Raw genomic sequence first — 18,562 nt, forward strand, 5'->3', positions numbered from 1 at the left:
GTTAATAAATTGAATTTTAATTAGAAAAGCTAAAAATACAAAACTAATATCAAAATGGGATAGAGCTCGTCAAAACGGAAATTTTGATACCAATTTCAAAAATTTGGCCTAAAATCGGACCAGAAGGACCGAACCAGTTGAACCAGAGCCCAAACCGGGCCCGTGGGTCCAACCGGACCCAAATACTTAAATGAAGCAGCAGCTCTTTTCTTCCTCATAAGCTTCTGCGACGCCATAACAGCAAGGGGGGATGAGGAGATTTCCAAACCCTCACCTTCCCTTCTCTCTACCATAACTCCTCCGTCCGGGCTCCGATCGCCGCACCGTTCGCGGCCACGCGCTCAGCGCATTGAGCTCTACCTTTCTATCTGAACAATTTTACTGGTAAGCCTCCTATTAGGTTCAGAATCTCTATCCCTCTTTCTTTGGTGAACTTGAAAACCTATGGTGAATCTTGTCCAATTTTTGTGTTCTAGGTTCAAGTTAGCTTCCGGAACTTGTGGGCTAAAGCTATTGAGCATATGGGTATGGTAAGAGCAACCTAAAACCTAGCTCAATCTTGTACTTGTGATAGAAAACTGAATTGGAGCATATATATATGTATTAGGCGTGGGTTAAGTGGGTATTTATGCGTTGGAATTGAATTGGAATTACTTGGAGGTTTGTTGGTGACCAAGACTTGCTTTGGGGCTGTTTGATTGAGCTTGGAGGGGCTGTAATTTTGTGTTGTGAGGTAGCCTTGGATGAATTAAGTGATCGGCCAAGGTATGGTTAAAGTTTCGCACGTTTAATATTTACGGTGTTGTGAAAACTTAGACTAGAGGAACCATAAGATAAGTTGAATTGTTAATGGCATTTAATGAGTAGCTTGTATTGTTGTTAGTATAATTGTTGGTGAACATATATTGGAGATATGAGGCCTTGAGGTTATTAATTTTATGCCTTGGACTTGCTTGTGATGGGTTGTGTTGGTGTTGATATAGATTGATGATTATGGTTGGTGTTGTTATTGAAAAGTTGTTATATGAGTTGGTGGTTTAATGTATGTGTGAGGGTTGATGATGGCATTAATGGATTGGTGATATGTTGATGGAACATTGTGTGTGAGAAGTTGATAGTGCATGAATGGAATGGTAATTGTGAAGGGTTGTTCATATATTTACATATGATTTATGCTAAATGCAAGATAAGATTATGGCTCTTTGGATTGGTTAAAATTAGCTTGAAATGGTTGTTGAGGAGATAGAAATGGATATGTTAGCAATTTGTATGTTTTATAGGTAAGGAATTGTGAATGTGGTGGAAATGAGGTTTTGAAAGTGTTTTAGTAAAAATGATTTTGGGTAAACTTTGGAGGTCCATAATTTACTCTACAAATTCTGGTTTGAGTTGTAATTTGTTGCAAATAAAATATGGTTTAAAGAGATTTTGATTGATATCAACTTTGTGGAAAATGGAATTTTGTAGAGGAAGTTATGGACGTTACAAGTTTGGTGTATAAAGCTAGGTTGCAGGGTGGCAAAGTTGGCTGCAGAATGCTTCTGGGCATTCTGCCTATTTTTTCAAAAACACGCCATCCACGCGTACGTGTGGTGCACGCGTACGCGTGGCGTGGAATTTTGGCGACGCATGCGCGAGAGGCATGCGTACGCATGTGAGCATATTCACGCGTACGCGTGGATGCTGCCTGCTGCAAAGACCGGTTTTGGCTGTTTTTAAACCAATTTTCCACTTCCAAACCTCCAGTTTCTTCCCTTTAAGGCTTAAAGTATGGTTCTAGGTTCAGTAGATAAAAGAAGTTAGGAAAATAAGGTAACTTGGAGGTGAAGTAAAGTCGATAAGGTGGTAATTTAGATGTGAGAAGGCAGGTGGTACAAATATATATATAAATATCATAAAACTGGCTAATGAAAAGAATAAATATCGCACCTGAGCACTCTTTCTTGAAAGTGCGACCCCAGGAGATGGTGGAAGGTGAGGATCCCCTTCTCTGTTCCTCCTGGTATTGTAAAATCGCCCCCAGCGAGATGGTGGGAGGTTAGGATCCCCTCCTTTATTCCTCCTGGGCATATGAGAACGTACCTCCTGGGTAAACGCAAGAGGGGTGGTTTCGCCCCACTTGCTCCAGGTTGGTTAGTATAGAGGCTCCCCGGGTAGACGCAAGAATTGTGGTTTTGCCCCACTTGCTCCGGGATATGATGAGTTATGTATTAAGGTGCAATGATATGTTGAGTAAGTAATGAATGATTATGAAATGTTAATGATGGTATCTGAGATACGAGTTTCCCTGGGTAAGAACAGTGACTTGCCACCACGTGTTCCAGGTTGATTCTCGATACTCTGTTGACCCTGTGTCGTAAGGGTGACCGGGCACGTATAAATTTCCGGGTATGGATAGTTCCCATTGAGTGATTATATGATGAATGAATATGAACCCTATGCATAGACTCTTGGGGATGCGCGATGGGGGACAGTCTAAGGTTTTTGGACTTGTCGAGTTGGCTGGATAACCGACAGATGGGCCCCATCAGCTATAGGACAGGCATGTATCATTTGCATTTGTTTGTATTGGTTGCTATGCATTTTTTTGGGTATGTCTAAGTGATATATATATTACCTGCTATCTGTTATACTTGCTATTTGTACTATTTGCTCATTACTTGTGCGTGAACTTGTTTGGTTGCTTGTTTCTGTTGCGTTATGATTGATGGAGGAATGGAGGAAATGGAGAAACGGTTTGGTGTTAGGTTAGGATGGAACTTGAGTAAGTTAGGTAGAATTAGAACACCTACGCCCTATTTATGGCTTCTGTTTAGTCCTTAAGTTGGATAACTGAATAACGGAGTTCTAGGATTGCCTATGGCATTCTCAGGATCTTATTTATTATACGCATGGCACTTTTACCATGCTAAGAACCTCCGGTTCTCATTCCATATTGTATTGTTGTTTTTCAGATGCAGGTCGAGAGGCTCCTTGCTAGGCGTCGGGATCCTGGGAAGCGAAGTAGTCCTTGGGTGTATTTTGGCTTTCTGTTTGTATATATGTATATATGTATTTAGCTTACTGATGAGCGGATAATTTATACGCTTTTTGGCATTGCTTTTAGTATGTTTTTAGTAGAATCTAGCTACTTTTAGGGATGTTTTCATTAGTTTTTATGATAAATTCACATTTCTGGACTTTACTATGAGTTTGTGTGTTTTTCTGTGATTTCAGGTATTTTCTGGCTGAAATTGAGGGACTTGAGCAGAAATCAGATTCAGAGGTTGAAGAAGGACTGCTGATGCTGTTGGATTCTGACCTCCCTGCACTCAAAGTGGATTTTCTGGAGCTACAGAACTCGAAATGGCGCGCTTCCAATTGCGTTGGAAAGTAGACATCCAGGGCTTTCCGGCAATATATAATAGTCCATACTTTGGCCAAGAATTGATGACGTAAACTGGCATTCAACGCCAGCCTTCTGCCTAAATCTGGCGTCCAGCGCCAGAAATGGATCCAAAACCAGAGTTGAACGCCCAAACTGGCACAGAAACTGGCGTTCAACTCCACAAATGGCCTCTGCACGTGCAACACTCAGGCTCAGCCCAAACACACACCAAGTGGGCCCCGGAAGTGGATTTATGCATCAATTACTTACTCATGTAAACCCTAGTAGCTAGTGTATTATAAATAGGACCTTTTTACTATTGTATTAGGCATCTTTTGATCATCTTTTGATCTTTTGATCATCTTAGGATCTTAGGATCATCTTGGAACGCATTGTTCTTAGACCATAGGGGGCTGGCCATCTCGGCCATGCCTGGACCTTCACTTATGTATTTTCATACGGTAGAGTTTCTACACTCCATAGATTAAGGTGTGGAGCTCTGCTGTTCCTCAAAGATTAATGCAAAGTACTACTGTTTTCTATTCAATTCTTCTTATTTCGCTTCTAAGATATCCATTCGCACCCAAGAACGTGATGAAGGTGATGATTATGTGTGACGCTCATCATCCTTCTCCCTTATGAACGCGTGCCTGACAAACACTTCTGTTCTACATGAATTAAGCTAGAATGAATATCTCTTAGATCTCCTAACCAGAATCTTCGTGGCGTAAGCTAGAATGATGGCGGCATTCAAGAGAATCCGGAAGGTCTAAACCTTGTCTGTGGTATTCTGAGTAGGATTCAATGATTGAATGACTGTGACGAGCTCCTAACTCGCGATTGCAGGGCGTTAGTGACAGACGCAAAAGGATAGTAAATCCTATTCCAGCATGATCGAGAACCGACAGATGAATAGCCGTGCCGTGACAGGGTGCGTGAGCATATTATTCACTGAGAGGATAAGATGAAGCCATTGACAAGGGTGATGCCTCCAGACGATTAGCCGTGCCGTGACAGGGCATTGGATCATTTTCCCGTGAGATGACCGAAAGTAGCCATTGACAGTGGTGATGTATCACATAAAGCCAGCCATGGAAAGGAGTAAGACTGATTGGATGAAGATAGCAGGAAAGCAGAGGTTCAGAGGAACGAAAGCATCTCCATTCGCTTATCTGAAATTTCTACCCATGATTTACATAAGTATCTCTATCCCTATTTTATTATATTAAATTCGAAAACATCTTCATCACTTTATATCTGCCTGACTGAGATTTACAAGGTGACCATAGCTTGCTTCATACCAACAATCTCCGTGGGATTCGACCCTTACTCACGTAAGGTATTACTTGGACGACCCAGTGCACTTGCTGGTTAGTTGTATGGAGTTGTGTCCACACATAGAGCCACAATGAGGATTCAATACAATTATATATTGTTAATCTCACACAAGTACAAAGAACGAATTAGGATCAAAGCACCAAGCTTTGGAGCCATTACCAGGGATTGTTCGAGCCTGGACAACACAATTTCGTGCACCAAGTTTTTGGCGCCGTTGCCGGGGATTGTTCGAGTTTGGACAACTGACGGTTCATCTTGTTGCTCAGATTAGGTAATTTTCCTTTTGTTTTCTTTTCTTTTTCAAAAATAATTTCAAAAATCTCTCATCTGTTTTCGAAAAAAATAAAAATGTTTTCAAAAATTAATTATTCTATGGCTTCAGAATTTTTAAGAATGAATTCTAGTGTTTCATGAAGCATGTTGAAGCCTGGCTGGCTGTAAAGCCATGTCTAAATTCATTTGGACTGAGGCTTGCAATTTGTTATCAAGAGCAATTTAGTTGTTGCTCATCCACCTGCTGCTGATCCATGATCACCTGCTGAAGCTTGGCTGGCCATTGGCCATGTCTAGTGTTTTGGACTGGAGCTTTCTTTGAAAGCTTGGCTGGCTGGTGAGCCATGTCTAATTCCTGGACTGAAGCTTTAGACTAACATGGCAAGATTCCTGGAATTCATATTAAAAATTTTGGAATCCTTATTTTTCTTTCTTTTTTAAATAATTTTCGAAAAATATAAGATAAAAATCCAAAAAAAATCAGAAAATCATAAAAATCAAAAATATTTTCTGTTTCTTGTTTGAGTCTTGAGTCATATCATAAGTTTGGTGTCACTTGCATATGCATCCTGCATTTTTTCGAAAATATCATGCATTCATAGTGTTCTTCATGATCTTCAAGTTGTTCTTGGTAAGTCTTCTTGTTTGATCTTGATGTTTTCATGTTTTGTGTCTTTTCTTGTTTTTCATGTGCATTTTTCGTTTCTTAGAGTCTAAACATGAAAGATTTCTAAGTTTGGTGTCTTACATGTTTTCTTTGCATTAAAAATTTTTCAAAAAATTGTTCTTGATGTTCATCTTGACATTCATAGTGTTCTTGGTGTTCATCTTGACATTCATAGCATTCTTGCATGCATTCATTGTTTTGATCTAAAAATTTCATGCATTGCATCTTTTTTAAGTGTTTTTCTCTTGCATCATAAAAATTCAAAAAAAAAAAATCAAAAAAATATCTTTCCCTTTTTCTCTCATCAAATTCGAAAATTGAGTTGACTTTTTCAAAAATTTTTTAAAAAAATCAAGTTGTTTCTCATGAGTCAAATCAAATTTTCAATTTGAAAATCTTATCTTTTTCAAAATCTTTTTCAAAAATCAAATCTTTTTCAAAATTATTAGTTATTTTCAAAAATTTCAAAAAAATATTTTTCAAAAATCTTTTTCTTATTTTTATACCAAATTTTCGAAAATAACATAATCAATTAATGTTTTGATTCAAAAATTTGAAGTTTGTTACTTGCTTGTTAAGAAAGATTCAAACTTTAAGTTCTAGAATCATATCTTGTGATTTCTTGTGAATCAAGTCATTAATTGAGATTTTAAAAATCAAATCTTTTTCAAAAACTAATTTCTATCATATCTTTTCAAAAATATCTTCTCATCTTATCTTTTTCAAAAATATCTTTTCAAAATATCTTTCCTAACCTCCTAACTTCCTATCTTTTCAAAATTTGTTTCAACCAACTAACTAACTTTTTGTTTGTTTCTTAACTTTTTCAAAACTACCTAACTAACTCTCTCTCTCTCTAATTTTCGAAAATATCTCCCCTCTTTTTCAAAATTTCTTTTTAATTTATTAATTATTTTAATTTTTAAATCTTAATTTTCGAAAATCACTAACACATTTTCAAAAACCAATTTTCAAAAATCACTAACTCCTTTTCAAAAATAATTTTCGAAAATTCCCTCTCTCTCTCTCATCCTATTCTATTTATTCATTCATTAACTAACATCTCTTCTTCACATCATCACCAAATTCGAACCCCCCTCTTCTATCTGTGTTCGAATTTCTTCTTCTTTTCTTCTACTAACAATAAGGATCCTCTTTACTGTGACATAGAGGATTCCTCTTCTTTTCTTTTTCTCTCCTCTTTCTTATGAGAAGGGACAGAGAAAAAGACATTCTTGTTGAAGCTGATCCAGAACTTGAAAGGACTCTGAAGAGAAAATTAAGAGAAGCTAAATTACAACAATCCAGAGACAACTTGATTGAAAATTTCGAACAAGTAAAGGAGATGGCAGCCGAACCCAACAACAATGCAAGGAGAATGCTTGGTGACTTCACTGCACCTAATTCCAATTTACATGGAAGAAGCATCTCCATTCCTGCCATTGGAGCAAACAACTTTGAGCTGAAACCTCAGTTAGTTTCTCTAATGCAGCAGAACTGCAAGTTTCATGGACTTCCATCTGAAGATCCTTTTCAGTTCTTAACTGAATTCTTGCAGATATGTGATACTGTTAAGACTAATGGAGTAGATCCTGAAGTCTACAGGCTCATGCTTTTCCCTTTTGCTGTAAGAGACAGAGCTAGATTATGGTTGGATTCTCAACCCAAAGACAGCCTGAACTCTTGGGATAAGCTGGTCACGGCTTTCTTAGCCAAGTACTTTCCTCCTCAAAAGCTGAGCAAGCTTAGAGCTGATGTTCAAACCTTCAGACAGAAAGAAGGTGAATCCCTCTATGAAGCTTGGGAAAGATACAAACAGTTGACCAAAAAGTGTCCTTCTGACATGCTTTCAGAATGGACCATCCTGGATATATTCTATGATGGTTTATCTGAGCTATCAAAGATGTCACTGGACACTTCTGCAGGTGGATCCATTCACCTAAAGAAAACGCCTGCAGAAGCTCAAGAACTCATTGACATGGTTGCTAATAACCAGTTCATGTACACTTCTGAAAGGAATCCTGTGAACAATGGGACACCTATGAAGAAGGGAGTTCTTGAGGTTGATACTCTGAATGCCATATTGGCTCAGAATAAAATATTGACTCAGCAAGTCAATATGATCTCTCAGAGTCTGCATGGAATGCAAGCTGCATCCAACAGTACTCAAGAGGCATCTTCTGAAGAAGAAGCTTATGATCCTGAGAACCCTGCAATAGCAGAGGTAAATTACTTAGGTGAACCTTATGGAAACACCTATAACTCAACATGGAGAAATCATCCAAATTTCTCATGGAATGATCAAAAGCCCCAACAAGGCTTTAATAATGGTGGAAGAAACAGGTTTAGCAATAGCAAGCCTTTTCCATCATCAACTCAGCAACAGACAGAGAACTCTGAACAAAATGCTTCTAATTTAGCAATTCTAGTCTCTGATCTATCTAAGGCCACTGTAAGTTTCATGAATGAAACAAGGTCTTCCATTAGAAATCTGGAAGCACAAGTGGGCCAGCTGAGTAAAAGGATCACTGAAAGCCCCCCTAGTACTCTCCCAAGCAATACAGAAGAGAACCCAAAAGGAGAGTGCAAGGCCATTGACATAAGCGCCATGGCCGAACCTGTGAGGAGAGGAGAGGACGTGAATCCCAAGGAGGAAGACCTCCTAGGACGTCCAGTGATCAATAAGGAGCTTCCCTCTGAGGAACCAAAGGACTCTGAGGCTCATCTAGAGACCATAGAGATTCCATTGAGCCTCCTTATGCCCTTCATGAGCTCTGATGAGTATTCCTCCTCTGAAGAGAATGAGGATGTCACTGAAGAGCAAACTGCCAAGTTTCTTGGTGCAATCATGAAGCTGAATGCCAAATTATTTGGCATTGATACTTGGGAAGTTGAACCTCCCTTGTTCATCAATGAACTGAGTGATCTGGATCAACTGACATTACCTCAGAAGAGACAGGATCCTGGAAAGTTCATAATACCCTGTACCATAGGCACTATGATCTTTAAAGCTCTGTGTGACCTTGGTTCAGGAATAAACCTCATGTCCCTCTCTGTAATAGAGAAACTGGGAATCTATGGGATGCAAGCTGCTAAAATCTCATTAGAGATGGCAGACAGCTCAAGAAAACAGGCTTATGGACAAGTAGAGGACGTGTTAGTAAAGGTTGAGGGCCTTTACATCCCTGCTGATTTCATAGTCCTGGATACTGGAAAGGAAGAGGATGAATCCATCATCCTAGGAAGACCTTTCCTGGCCACAGCAAGAGCTGTGATTGATGTTGACAGAGGTGAAATAGTCCTTCAATGGAATGAGAACTCCCTTGTGTTTAAAACTCAAGGATCTCCCTCTGCAACCATGGAGAGGAAGCAGAAAAAGCTTCTCTCCAAGCAGAGTCAACCAGAGCCCCCACAGTCAAACTCTAAGTTTGGTGTTGGGAGGCCACAACCAAACTCTAAGTTTGGTGTTGAACTCCCATATCCAAACTCTGAGTTTGGTGTTGGAGAGTCTCAACAAAGCTCTGCACATCTGTGAGGCTCCATGAGAGCCCACTGTCAAGCTATTGACATTAAAGAAGCGCTTGTTGGGAGGCAACCCAATGTTTATCTAATTCTTATTTTTATGTTTTCTTAGGTTCATGATCATGTGGAGTCACAAAATAAATATAAAAATTGAAAACGGAATCAAAAACAGCAGAAGAAAAATTACACCCTGGAGGAGCATCTGTCTGGCATTCAGCGCCAGAACAGAGCATGGTTCTGGCGGTGAACGCCCAAAATGGGCAGCTTCTGGGCGCTGAACGCCAGAACAGGCATGGTTCTGGCGTTCAACGCCAGAAATGGCACACAAATGGGCGTTGAACGCCCAAAATGGCCACCAACCTGGCGCTGAACGCCCAGTGTTGTGTGCAAGGGCATTTTACATGCCTAAATTGGTGCAGGGATGTAAATGCCTTGACACCTCAGGATCTGTGGACCCCACAGGGTCCCCACCTACCTCCACTCACTCTCTTCTCTCTTCTCAATCATCCTTTCACACAATCCCATAAACACTCTTCCCCAAAACACTTCACCACTCACATCCATCCATTACTCCTCTAAAACCATCATACAACCCACCTACACCCACCCACTCATTCTCACACAACACAACCATCTCCTCCATATCTTCTTCTTCTTCTTCTATTCTTTCCTCTTTTGCTCGAGGGCGAGCAACATTCTAAGTTTGGTGTGGTAAAAGCATAGCTTTTTTGTTTTTTCCATAACCATTGATGGCACCTAAGGCCAGAAAAACCTCTAGAAAGAGGAAAGGGAAGACAAAAGCTTCCATCAAGGGTCTATAGCTCAGTGGTAGAACATTTGACTGCAAATCAAGAGATCCCTGAGATACCTCAGGGGATACATTTTCTTCCACACAATTATTGGAAGCAACTAAGGGTGGAACATCAAGAGCACTCCATCATGCTTCATGAAATAAGAGAAGATCAAAAAGCAATGAGGGAGGAGCAACAAAGACAAGGAAGAGACATAGGAGAGCTCAATGACATCATTGGTTCCTCAAGAAGGAAACGCCACCATCACTAAGGTGGATTCATTCCTTGTTCTTATCTCTTCTGTTTTTCGTTTTCTATGTTATATGCTTATCTATGTTTGTGTCTTCATTACATGATCATTAGTAGTTAGTAACTTTGTCTTAAAGTTATAAATGTCCTATGACTCCATCACCTCTCTTAAATGAAAAGTGTTTTATTTCAAAAGAACAAGAAGTACATGAGTTTCGAATTTATCCTTGAACTTAGCTTAATTATATTGATGTGGTGACAATGCTTCTTGTTTTCTGAATGTATGCTTGAACAGTGCATATGTCTTTTGAAGTTGTTGTTTAAGAATGTTAAATATGTTGGCTCTTGAAAGAATGATGACTAGGAGACATGTTATTTGATAATCTGAAAAATCATAAAAATGATTCTTGAAGCAAGAAAAAGCAGCAAAGAACAAAGCTTGCAGAAAAAAAAATATATATATATAGAAAAAAAAATAGAAAAAAAATAGAAAGAAAAAGAAAAAGCAAGCAGAAAAAGCCAATAACCCTTAAAACCAAAAGGCAAGGGCAAATAAAAAGGATCCCAAGGCTTTGAGCATCAGTGGATAGGAGGGCCTAAAGGAATAAAATCCTGGCCTAAGCGGCTAAACCAAGCTGTCCCTAACCATGTGCTTGTGGCGTGTAGGTGTCAAGTGAAAACTTGAGACTGAGCGGTTAAAGTCAAGGTCCAAAGCAAAAGAAGAGTGTGCTTAAGAACCCTGGACACCTCTAATTGGGGACTTTAGCAAAGCTGAGTCACAATCTGAAAAGGTTCACCCAATTATGTGTCTGTGGCATTTATGTATCCGGTGGTAATACTGGAAAACAAAGTGCTTAGGGCCACGGCCAAGACTCATAAAGAAGCTGTGTTCAAGAATCATCATACTGAACTAGGAGAGTCAATAACACTATTCGAAATCTGAAGTTCCTATAGATACCAATCATTCTGAACCTCAATGGATAAAGTGAGATGCCAAAACTATTCAAGAGGCAAAAAGCTATAAGTCCCGCTCATATGATTGGAGCTATGTTTCATTGATAGTTTGGAATTTATAGTATATTCTCTTCTTTTTATCCTATTTGATTTTCAGTTGCTTGGGGACAAGCAACAATTTAAGTTTGGTGTTGTGATGAGCGGATAATTTATACGCTTTTTGGCATTGCTTTTAGTATGTTTTTAGTAGAATCTAGCTACTTTTAGGGATGTTTTCATTAGTTTTTATGATAAATTCACATTTCTGGACTTTACTATGAGTTTGTGTGTTTTTCTGTGATTTCAGGTATTTTCTGGCTGAAATTGAGGGACTTGAGCAGAAATCAGATTCAGAGGTTGAAGAAGGACTGCTGATGCTGTTGGATTCTGACCTCCCTGCACTCAAAGTGGATTTTCTGGAGCTACAGAACTTGAAATGGCGCGCCTCCAATTGCGTTGGAAAGTAGACATCCAGGGCTTTCCAGCAATATATAATAGTCCATACTTTGGACAAGAATTAACGACGTAAACTGGCGTTCAACGCCAGCCTTCTGCCCAAATCTGGCGTCCAGCGCCAGAAATGGATCCAAAACCAGAGTTGAACGCCCAAACTGGCACAGAAACTGGCGTTCAACTCCACAAATGGCCTCTGCACGTGCAACACTCAGGTTCAGCCCAAACACACACCAAGTGGGCCCCGGAAGTGGATTTATGCATCAATTACTTACTCATGTAAACCCTAGTAGCTAGTGTATTATAAATAGGACCTTTTTACTATTGTATTAGGCATCTTTTGATCATCTTTTGATCTTTTGATCATCTTAGGATCTTAGGATCATCTTGGAACGCATTGTTCTTAGACCATAGGGGGCTGGCCATCTCGGCCATGCTTGGACCTTCACTTATGTATTTTCATACGGTAGAGTTTCTACACTCCATAGATTAAGGTGTGGAGCTCTGCTGTTTCTCAAAGATTAATGCAAAGTACTACTGTTTTCTATTCAATTCTTCTTATTTCGCTTCTAAGATATCCATTCGCACCCAAGAACGTGATGAAGGTGATGATTATGTGTGACGCTCATCATCCTTCTCCCTTATGAACGCGTGCCTGACAAACACTTCTGTTCTACATGAATTAAGCTAGAATGAATATCTCTTAGATCTCCTAACCAGAATCTTCGTGGCGTAAGCTAGAATGATGGCGGCATTCAAGAGAATCCGGAAGGTCTAAACCTTGTCTGTGGTATTCTGAGTAGGATTCAATGATTGAATGACTGTGACGAGCTCCTAACTCGCGATTGCAGGGCGTTAGTGACAGACGCAAAAGGATAGTAAATCCTATTCCAGCATGATCGAGAACCGACAGATGAATAGCCGTGCCGTGACAGGGTGCGTGAGCATATTATTCACTGAGAGGATAAGATGAAGCCATTGACAAGGGTGATGCCTCCAGACGATTAGCCGTGCCGTGACAGGGCATTGGATCATTTTCCCGTGAGATGACCGAAAGTAGCCATTGACAGTGGTGATGTATCACATAAAGCCAGCCATGGAAAGGAGTAAGACTGATTGGATGAAGATAGCAGGAAAGCAGAGGTTCAGAGGAACGAAAGCATCTCCATTCGCTTATCTGAAATTTCTACCCATGATTTACATAAGTATCTCTATCCCTATTTTATTATATTAAATTCGAAAACATCTTCATCACTTTATATCTGCCTGACTGAGATTTACAAGGTGACCATAGCTTGCTTCATACCAACAATCTCCGTGGGATTCGACCCTTACTCACGTAAGGTATTACTTGGACGACCCAGTGCACTTGCTGGTTAGTTGTACGGAGTTGTGTCCACACATAGAGCCACAATGGGGATTCAATACAATTATATATTGTTAATCTCACACAAGTACAAAGAACGAATTAGGATCAAAGCACCAAGCTTTGGAGCCATTACCAGGGATTGTTCGAGCCTGGACAACACAATTTCGTGCACCAAGTTTTTTTTGGCGCCGTTGCCGGGGATTGTTTGAGTTTGGACATCACAATTTCGTGCACCACTTACTCTCCAAGTAACTTATGTATGCTGCTCCTTTTAGAGGTTGAGGGAGAGATAGGAGTTTACTTTAGTATTTTGGGGATACTTATGTATGATTATATGTATATATATATCCTCCGGCCAGCCTTGGCTTCGCAGGCTGAGTCAGGGGCTAGTTATACTGTTTCCTTGGCTTTCCTTTACATCTCGGTTTACCTTTATCTTTTTTCTGATTAGGTTTCTTATTACGCAAGTAATTTTATTTCTTGTGCGTTGCGCTTTTCATTTTGTGATTTTTGTTCACCTGTTTGTTTCAAGGCTCCTAGTATACTATTTCTTTCAAAAATATATGTATATTTTTACTGCTTAGAGGTTCGTAATACCTTACTATCTCAGTCTTATGACTTAAGCATAAGATTTAGTATAGTAGGGTGTTATACTCTGCACTAGTTAGGTAGTTTCTAACATCTACTTTTGTATCGACTAGTTCATAACAACTAGTTTGGAATGACTAATTTATAACGGTTAGTTTATAACAATTAGAAAATAGTTAGTTTTGTAACAATTATTTTCATAAATGCTAGTTCATAATAATATTGACTCATTTTAAAAATTACATCACAAAATAATAAAATATAGTATATCACAAATAGAAATACATAATAAATATTGAACAAACAATCATAACTTATTACTTAGCTTTATGAATTCAATTAACAATTAAGTAAACTATTTTGCAATAATTTTTTCACATGTAATTTTATGAAGAGTTCACCATTTTTCACTTACTGTAGATGTGTCACTATTAAGTATTTGCATATCCATTTTTCTTTTTTTTTTTCCCTTGCCATCCTCTCAATTTCTCTTTTCGTTACATTTATCTCCATCTCTTTGATGCACCTCTAAGTCTGCAACTCATTTTTATTTATTGTTGCTTGAATTTGTAGCTTTTTCTTTCTTGATTACCATAATCTTTTTTCTTATTCCCTCTCTGTTTCTCTTTTCTTTTCCCTCTCAAGTAGCTCATTTTTCTTAATATTCTCCATGAGAGATATTTTTCAACTATTGATGATTTTTTCTCGTCAAGAACTTTAGACATTTGTATTTTTTTTTCTTACCCTTTCGCTTACACTTCTTGAATTCTTGTGGGTGAATGGGAGAACTCACACCATTTTTCTCAACTGTATTTCTTGATTAGATAATAATGAGTATACTCCAGTTGCACTGATTTTGATTCTGTTGGAACCTCTACTTTGTGTTGGTAGTCGATTTTTTTATTTTTGTTCCAAATGAAACATATTCCAATCCAATCCCTCTTAAAAGTTAATTATTCACCATAGTTTGTGGAATAGAGTTTATATATCAATTTCTTTAATATTTTTTTAAAATTAGTACTAAAGAAGTATTTGAATCTCTTAAAATGAACTCAACGAACATTTTAATTTTCTAAATTGAATTAAAAATTTAATTTCTTATATAATTAAATAATCTTAAATCTAAAGGGCTACTTTTATGTTTTAAATAATCTTAAATCCTAATTATGTATTTATTATTAACATTAATTAAGAGAATAATTTATTAACTGATCTTGGCATGCTTCAAGATTTAACGACCATACGTAGAATTAAATTTTCTTAAACTCTTACTAACTTAAGTATCAGAATCCCTTGCAAGTACATCCTACCACCGTCCAGACGAGGACATCGAACCAACCACTGTATTAGCGCCTAGGTTAGAACCCACTCTAAAAGGCATTTGGACTTCACGTCTAAAGCCCGAATTCACCTTGGTTTCAGGTAAAACCTGAGAACATTGGCGCTCGTTGTTGAGGAATCTGAAGTGCCATTCGTCTTAATGGCTAACAGCAATAGACAAGAGGGTGAAACAACCTCGGACTCTGGTTTTCATACCAAAAGTCGTAGCCAGAATCATTGTTCTCCACCGATACCACCTTTACCTCCTCCCTATTCCCATCACGCTAACATACAACCCTCTCCTCAACCTCATCCAAATAACCCACAACCTCAAAATTCGCACAAGCTCAACTTAACCGTTCATGATCCCCAAAATGAAGGGGATGGACATAGCACAATTGAGATTCTGGGGCTAGTGCGTAACCATTTGGGAAAACTAAGCAATTGAAATCTGAATTGGCTCGACAAAAGAATGTCGAGTACTAGCTCAGAAAGGAGATACAGTGGCAAAAAGAGGCTGGCAAGAAGATTAAAAGAATGGAAATGGAGCTAAAGTAGAAAGGTAGTTGGGAAGCATTTGATGACTCCGATTACCACTATAGTGGAGAGGACCCATTTTCAAAGGTTATTTTGCGGGCAGAAGTTCCAAAAAAAATTCAAAAATTCTAAGATGGCTCTATATGATGAAACCATTAATCCAAAAAACTATCTCAGCAACTTCAAAATTTAGATGTACCTTGCAGGAGCATCTGATGCAACTTGGTGTAAAGCTTTCCTGATTACCCTCACTAAAGCGGCCCTCAAATGGTTTGACGGGTTACCTCCCAGGTCAATCACGTGTTTCAATGATTTAGCTCATGGATTTTTGACCTATTTTTCCATTCAGAAAGAAAAAAGTCCAGTACGCTTCAAGTTTACTTAGAATAAAATAAGAGGTCAGAGAATCACTACGAGCCTACATGGAGAAGTACAACAAGGCTTGCTTGGAAATCCAATTCTTATCCACTGAAGAAGCCATCATGGGCTGATAAATGGATTGATGGATGGACCATTCTCCCAATCCATCTCCAAACGCCATCCAACCTCCATGGCCGATGTACAAGTCAGAGCCAAAAAGTATATCAATATGGAAGAAACCACACATCTCAAAAGTCCACACCAAGGTCGATATAATAAGGAAACTCATGATGGCAACATGGACAAAGACTAGAAGAAGCAAAAGGAGGAGTCTTCTCGTAGCAAAAGGTTTCACTCTTAACCCCCCTTAGAGTTTTATTGGTGAAAATTTAGAAGGATAACTATAATATGGAGAAACTACCACCACCTCAGTCGATCAAAAGTAAGAATGGGAGAAACAAGGCGGAATACTACGAGTATCACTATATCTACCGGCATCACACTAACAATTGTTATGATCTCACAAATGTAATAAAAAAGTTGGCACATCATGGTCGGTTGGATAAATACATCGCTCCTTCTAGGTTGGAACAAAGGAGGAGGCAGGACACGGGAGACGAAAGAAGCTTTCGTGACAAACAAAAGTGAGGAAAGGAAAAAGACCCTGGAAAGACATATCCATGTCATAGCCAGGGGATTTGCAGTAGGAGGAACCTCCAAGTCTTCCAGGAAAAGGCATTTAAAGGAGATATATTAGATTAGAAAAGAAAATCGGAAATTTGCCATTTCTCGAGATTATCTTCACTAAGAAAGGTGCAAAGGAAGTTATACAGGACATGATGATCCATTTGTAATCACGATGGTATTAGCAAACACCAACCTACATTGAACCCTAATCAACTAAGGAAGCTCGGCAGATATTTTATTCAAGCCTGCTTTCGAAAAGCTAAGACTGAAAATCAAAGACCTGAGAGTCTATCCAGACACCATGTTTGAACTAGGAGAAACCCCAATTCAACCAATGGGGTACATCAGCCTCTACACCACATTTAGGAAGGGACCGAGAAGTAACACCTTAAAGGAGGAATATATAATTATCAATGCGTCCACAACATATAAAGCCCTAATAGATTGGAACACACTGAATCAACTTTTTGCCGTAGTTTCAACCCCTCATTTATGCATAAAATTTTCAACCAAAAATGGGATAGCTACAGTAAAAGATGATTAAGCATTAGGCCGAAGATGCTACAATGAAATCCAGAATCTCAGGGGACAAAAGGTCAGAGGATAGGTAACTATCCTTGAGCTTAAGCGACCTAAGGAAAAGGAACAACTCCGACCACAACCAAAAAGAAAATTAGAAGAAGTCCAGGTCAAGGACCTACCAGAAAAGACAAACCAGGTTCGAACAAAATTATAGAAAGGACTGAAAGAGGAACTCATTCAACTTCTGCGAGACAACACTGCCCTTTTTGCACGGAAGGCATTTGACATGCCAGGTATCAAACCTAAACTTATGAATCACAAGTTCATAGTGTTTCCAGTATCCATGCCCATTCAACAAAAAAGAAGGAAGCTAAGTAAGGAGCGGGCACGAGTTATCGAAGAACAAGTGCAAGCACTGTTAGAAGTTGGGTTCAATAGAGAAGTCGAGTGCCCGTTGTGGTTGGCTAATGTCGTTTTAGTAAAAAAACAAAATGGCAAGTGGAGAATGTGCTTAGATTACACGGATCTCAACAAATCTTACCCCAAGGATCTGTACCCACTTCCGAGTATCGACGCTCTAGTGGATTCGGCAGCTAGATATCAATATCTGACCTTCATGGAAGCCTACTCGGGATATAATCAAATTCTAGTGTATGGCCCTGGTGAGGAGAATACATCATTTATTACTCCCAAGGCAAACTACGGCTACGGGATTATGCCTTTCGGGTTGAAAAACACAAGAGCCACCTTTCAGTGCTTAATGAATAAGGTTTTTCAACCTCTCTTGGGAAACCTTATGGAAGTATATGTAGATGGCATGCTAGAGAAGACAACAAAAGCTTCCTTTTTAACGTCCAACCTTACGGAAGTATTCCCCACCATAAGGAAGCACGAGATGAGATTAAATTCCACCAAGTATGCATTTGCAGTGAAAGCTGAAAAATTTCTCGGGTTTATGCTAACACAACGAGGAATAGAAACAAATTAAAAAAATGTACAGAATAAATAAATAGGAACACAAAAAATGTAGAAGTAGGGGAAATAAAAGAGAAAATACCAACCTTAAAATATGAAGACAAAAAAGTATAAAGGAAACAGGCAAAGAAAATGCACAGTGAAAAAAGGACAAAAGTAGAATATGCAGAAAATGGGTGAAGTTGGGAGAGAATTCGAGCAAGAAAAAGATGAAATAAAAAAGAAATACTATTTATAGGCTACTAAGAGTAGGGGCATTAAGGTCAATTCAATGTTATTTTAAATATTTGTAAGCTGGCACAATAATTGATAAAAACTGAAAAGACACAAGAGATATTAAAGTGACACACGTCTCTTCAAAATCACATCGAGTATTAGTCTGACTACAACTCTGACGATGCGACTTTATCAAATGATCTACTATTTTACGGGAATGGATCTTCTCAATTGTTAAAAAAATTGAGTAAAGTATGATCTATAGCCCTTCAATGCTCTGTCTCTCATGTTTTCTCTTGGTCCTACTTATAAAAATTAATGGTGAGAGATTACAC

At 38.7% G+C, this 18,562-nt stretch overlaps 1 long non-coding RNA gene and 1 other non-coding gene across 2 annotated transcripts; one reads left to right on the plus strand and one right to left on the minus strand.

The window, feature by feature from the left end:
• The first annotated feature begins 240 nt into the window (after positions 1 to 240).
• On the plus strand, positions 241 to 3,799 carry LOC140181657 (uncharacterized). The gene is made up of 3 exons (XR_011876684.1): positions 241 to 384; positions 477 to 530; positions 3,217 to 3,799. It is a non-coding gene; the product is annotated as an uncharacterized lncRNA (long non-coding RNA).
• Positions 3,800 to 7,386: 3,587 nt separating this feature from the next.
• LOC112773718 (small nucleolar RNA R71) lies at positions 7,387 to 7,494 on the minus strand. The gene has a single exon (XR_003188254.1). It is a non-coding gene; the product is annotated as a small nucleolar RNA R71 (small nucleolar RNA).
• Positions 7,495 to 18,562: the final 11,068 nt, after the last annotated feature.

Source organism: Arachis hypogaea, chromosome 18, assembly GCF_003086295.3.
Source record: "Arachis hypogaea cultivar Tifrunner chromosome 18, arahy.Tifrunner.gnm2.J5K5, whole genome shotgun sequence".
Lineage (NCBI taxonomy): Eukaryota > Viridiplantae > Streptophyta > Magnoliopsida > Fabales > Fabaceae > Arachis > Arachis hypogaea.